Genomic DNA, 5,643 nt, shown 5'->3' with positions numbered 1-5,643 from the left:
TGAAGGAAGAAGCCAACAGTCGGCGAGGCCAAGGAAAGCGTTGGGGATGGTACTTTATGTCTTTTTTTTTATTTTTTAATGTTTACTTGGATAATCACAGAAATTAGTAGTGTAATCTGTTTAGGGGGAAGATAATTAAACACAAAGTAGAAGAAAAAACAACGTGCCGACGGTGGGGACCGAACCCACGACCTCCGAATATCGCGTCCTCGGAGGTCGTGGGTTCGGTCCCCACCGTCGGCACGTTGTTTTTTCTTCTACTTTGTGTTTAATTATCTTCCCCCTAAACAGATTACACTACTAATTTCTGTGATTATCCAAGTAAACATTAAAAAAAAAGACATAAAGTACCATCCCCAACGCTTTCCTTGGCCTCGCCGACTGTTGGCTTCTTCCTTCATGTATTATAACGAGCACCCTCATTTCCCCTTAATTGATCTGCTTGTAGCTTACGGGGGTCTCGGTTCTGGCAGTCTTGAAGCCATAGGTAGCGTAAGAGGGTTCTACCACAGCTTTCGCCCTCGCTCTTGATCACGTTCTACGTGACGCTGGCGGTAACATAGGACGTTCCACGTCCGCCGCTATGGCTGAGGGTGGCGCTGGTGAACACTCTCAAGGTTCGTACGTAGACAACATAAATACCCAAGCAAGTAGCAGGGGGGACAGCGGCCGATGTAGCTCAGTTGGAAGAGCACCGGACGCGATATTCGGAGGTCGTGGGTTCGGTCCCCACCGTCGGCACGTTGTTTTTTCTTCTACTTTGTGTTTAATTATCTTCCCCCTAAACAGATTACACTACTAATTTCTGTGATTATCCAAGTAAACATTAAAAAAAAAAGACATAAAGTACCATCCCCAACGCTTTCCTTGGCCTCGCCGACTGTTGGCTTCTTCCTTCATGTATTATAACGAGCACCCTCATTTCCCCTTAATTGATATATATATATATATATATATATATATATATATATATATATATATATATATATATATATATATATACTCGCAAGCACACAAGACGTCCATGTAATGTGCGATTTGTGTTGCATATGTCTCTTCCCATAGCCAGGCTCATGTCTGGCGCGGGCCCGTAAATCCAAGCTTCTGGGTGGCTGGAGCGGGACTACAACACGGGTGAGCAGACACCCGAGAGCCCTCCGCGGAAGCGGAGAGGACTCAGCTGTGACCTGATGAAGAGGGACAGGTCAGCCTGGTGGCATTAATTTGTCATAGAGCAAACTAAGGCAGTTTTCCCGATGATGGGTGGATTGACTTTTGGTTGGTCACTGGGAGGGGCTGCGTCCTCCTGTAACCGAGAGGGGTGCAACCATTGGCGATGAAGCTCTGAGGGATAAGGCTGGGAGCAATGGCGCGCTCCTGTAATCGAGAGAGGCCACGCCGGTGAATGCTCAGACGGCCGACTGGAACCTCGGAGCCTTGTGTACTCTGAGGAAGTCTACCCCGCTAAAGCGGGGTAGATTCTCGGGGTTAGGAACTGCTACTATGGGGCCCACTGAAAATGACAGCCTTTACCGATGATGTACCCTATTGATAAACGGGACTAGGGATAAGGCTGGGGAGCTCCCAACTCCCTGTAATCCAAGGTGGAAGCCGCTGGAGTTGGAGGTGACCACTCCTCGTAGCGGGAAATAAGAGTCTGTTCCCCGCCGGTGCAGTCCAGGGATGGGCTGTGCCGGCTAAGTTTCTATGTATGGACGCCGCGGGGGAATCCCCGCTGACTTATGTCATCAGGGGTAGGGGCAACCCCGTGTAACCCAGCCTGCGAGGAGGCATGGGGGCGCTATTAGAGACTGTCTTCACTCCACCTCCGGCGTGATAGGTCCGTCCTGGGAAACACTGAGGCCTTCGGGCGTCTCAGCAGGCTAAGAGAGTGAAGGCGAAGCGAAAGCAGAACTGGTGCAAGCATACTCTGAGAGTCTGTCAGTAGTACCGCTGTGAGACCAGAGGGGTGGAGGATGAAGCCTCCACTCGCGCTTCCGGTACGTAGGCGGTAGGTCCCAAATGGTTTTGAAATACGGGGCCGGCGTCCAATCCAAGACGCTTAACAAAATTTCGTAGAATCGGGCTCTCGCGTGGAGCGCAGCACGAAGGGAGTTACCGAAGTCGGGGGCGCGAAGGCGTCTGGCAGGGGTGCACGTCATGGGAGTGCACCACGGGTGTTGCGGTCCCGCCTGCCCGAGCACGTGGGTGCGACCCACAACACGACCAACGCGGTGGCAGTAGTTGACAAGTCCGCCACGCGCGCTGGGAGAGCTGCAGGATTCGTTTTCAGCTCGACGATGACCAGACGTAAACTGGGACAAGAGCGGTCCCCGGCGTGGGTGTCCGCCATTTTGTGGGACTTAGCTCTTGGGAAGGGGCTTGGCCTGGGCGATCCCATGTAAGCCTGGGGGTTACTTGTTGGCGAGCTAAAACTCTTCTTCCCCTTCATGGATCACTGCCTTGTCGTGGCGGAGGGTCTTGCGAAACTCGATGAAGTCGTGAGCTCTGCTGTGTAGGGCCACCCAAGATAGACAGGTCACGGCAGAGAGTTCTGACAAAATGTGATTCACTGGAGAAGGTAATGGCAACCCACTCCAGTATTTCCTGCCAAGAAAACCCTATGGCCAGTCACAATACCATTAATGATATGGCGCCGGAAGATGAGTCCCCCAGGTTGGAAGGCGTCCCACATGTTACTGGGGATGAACAAAGGGCGATTCCTAGTAGCTCCAGGACGAATGAAGCGGCTGGGCTAAAGCCAAAAGGACGCTCAGTTGTGGATGTGTCGGGAAGCGACCGGAAAGTCCGATGTTGCAAGGAGATGTATCACATAGCAACATGGAATGTAAGATCTATGACGCAAGGTAAACTAGATGTCGTCAAGCGAGAAATGGAAAGATTGAACATTGATATCTTGGGTATCAGTGTTACGACCGTGCATCATCCGCACTTGCGCGCTCTATTGTTCGCCTGTGGGCATGGATAAGTGCTGTGGATATGTGCTGTTGGTACAAGGGCGCTAAGTGAGCCTGTTTCCAGGAATCCTTTTGTGTAAGCCTGTTTTGCTTTGTGGACACCCTGCAAATGCCAAATTGACCCTGTCAAGAGAACGTCTAGAAAAACACAAAGAAATGTCCCCCTGCGGGAAATAGCCGGAAGTGCTTTGGTTCAATTGTTCACCCTTCCCTTCGAGAAGCCCTATCGTCCAGTGAGGAATGCCTACTGTCCAAAGGAGACGACAGAGTGACACGTCCGCTGACGTGCAGGACAAGAAAGGAGCATGACGCATTCGGCCATTAAATGATTTCCCGGGAATGCAGGAAAGATTTGCAATTGTCGAAAAGGGACAATGCTGGAAGCAGTATGTGGCGCGCACGTGCTTGGGTTTCTGAGAAGGAAATCCACTTGCCGGAACCAGCCTATCGTTTCTTTGCTGAAGAATAGAAATGTACCTCCTCTCCTCGCCGTTCCCAAGCTTTTCCCGCCAACTAGTGATCACGCCCAACGAATCAATGCCGGACCAGTCAGTGCCTCAGACCATCAGTGCAGTGATGTGTTCGATTGGATGCCGATATCTGAGGGGCGTGCCCTGGAACTGGTTGGTCAGCATCTTCAGAGGGGGGCTGGACATAGGGGGTTTTCAGGACATTGCAGAGCACGAAAAGACGCTCTGAGCCCTGGGTAAACGGCTCATCCAGACGCTCCTCGCTATGAACTCTTCACGCTTGCCATTTTGTTAATATACCCTTCTTTTTCATGTAAATAATCATGTAAATAAGTTTTCTCAAAGTGCCAATAAACCTGCTTGTATATATTTTACCAACTTCGAAGATTCAATCCTTCATCAACCCCGAGTCTCTGCACGCTACCATGTGAAGGCCGGGTCAACTTAGTCCCAGCGTCACGACAACTGGTGGCAGCGGTGGGATTTGAATCTACAAGCCACAACAACTGGTGACCAGCGGTGGGATCTGGATCTACAAGCCACAACATCTGGTGATCGGAGGTGGCATCTCAAGCAACAAGCAGGAGCAACAATCGGCCAACAAGAGAGCAGCTCGGAACATCGATTGCACGTGTGGGTGAGTGCTTGGATTTTCTTCTGATGTGGACCAGGTTCTAGAACAGGGTTAGTTTTTAGAACTGGTAAAAATTGTTGAAACGTCTTTAGGTTTGGTAGTTTGCACTGTTGTTTTGGAAGTAGCCGACACTCGGAGTGATCATGGACCTACAAAAGCTGCAGAAACCGGAACTGTTGCAATTGTGTGAGGAATTGGGAATTGATACAAGTGGTTTGGCACGAAAACCCTTGATTATAAAGGCAATCACTGATCTGGGAACCGATGATGAGGAGCTCAGTGAAGCATGGAACCTCATCGGTCAAAAAAAGGAACAGCTCAGACAGCAGAAAGAGCGGGAAAAGAGGAAAATAGGCGTGAGCGTGAAATTGAAATTGAAAGAGAAGCAAAAAGGCTGGAGCTAGAAATTGAGCTCCGGAAATTAGAACTAGAGTTGAGCAAGAGGTCGGGCAATTGTCCCCAGCTAGCGGTACGTCTTCTCAACAAGGAGGCAGATTTCAAGATGTCAAAGTACATGCAGCCATATGTGATATCAGGGGATATCGGTCTGTATCTGGCTAACTTTGAGCGAACCTGCGAAAAACTGTCCTTCCAGCGAAACACTTGGTCTCAGAGATTATTGACAGTTCTGCCCTGCGAGGCAGTGGAGGTTGTCGCGCGGCTAAGCAAGGAGGACGCGGACAACTACGAGAAGGTCAAAGCTTGCCTTCTGAGAAAGTATAGGCTTAGCGCCGAGGCGTTCAGACAACGTTTTCGGAACGCTACTAAGTCCAGGGACGAGAGTTATCCTGAATTCCTATACAATTTAAGAGTCAATTTGGGCGAGTGGCTAAAGAGCACTGATTCCTACAGTGATAGGAACGCTGTAGTCGAGCGAATTCTTTTGGAGCAGTTTTATAACTGCCTCCCAGAAAAAGAAAGAAATTGGTTACAGGACCGAGGCGACATTAAGTCGGCAACTGAAGCTGCCGAACTCATTGAGGAGTACGCTTCGCGCCGACAATTCAGCAACCCAGCAGTGAATAGGCCCCGCAATCCCAAATTGAGTGGGAATAACCGTCAGGAAAGGCACTTTGTTAGAGTTGGAAGCGAAGAAAGGAAGGTTTCTTCAGACAAACTCACTAGAAAGGACGGCAGTGAGAAAAGTGGGGAAGTGACCAACGCGCAGAACACAAAGAATAAGCTTGAGGCTAGGAAGCCGCTCACATGCTTTAGGTGTAATGAGCAGGGTCACATTGCCGTCAACTGCCGGAAAGAAAAGATTGCTTTCTCGTATGTCAGTGACTGCGAGGAAAATATGCAGCTTTTGGAACCTTACATGCATGACCTAGTAGTCAACGGGAAGCCTTGCAAGGTACTGCGAGATTCGGCCGCAACGATGGATGTTATCCATCCGGCTTATGTGTCGCCTTCCGACTATACAGGACAGTGTGCATGGATCCGCCAGGTAGTGGAGGAACAGAGTGTGTGCTTGCCAATCGCGAACGTGGTCATCGAGGGCCCTTTTGGCGAGTTAACAACCGAGGCTGCCGTTTCAGGAAAGCTTCCTAAATGCTATCCG

This window comes from Amblyomma maculatum, chromosome 4 (genome assembly GCF_055883805.1).
Source record: "Amblyomma maculatum isolate TAMU_Amacu chromosome 4, ASM5588380v1, whole genome shotgun sequence".
In the NCBI taxonomy this organism is placed as follows: domain Eukaryota; kingdom Metazoa; phylum Arthropoda; class Arachnida; order Ixodida; family Ixodidae; genus Amblyomma; species Amblyomma maculatum.
This window is presented reverse-complemented; position numbering follows the sequence as displayed.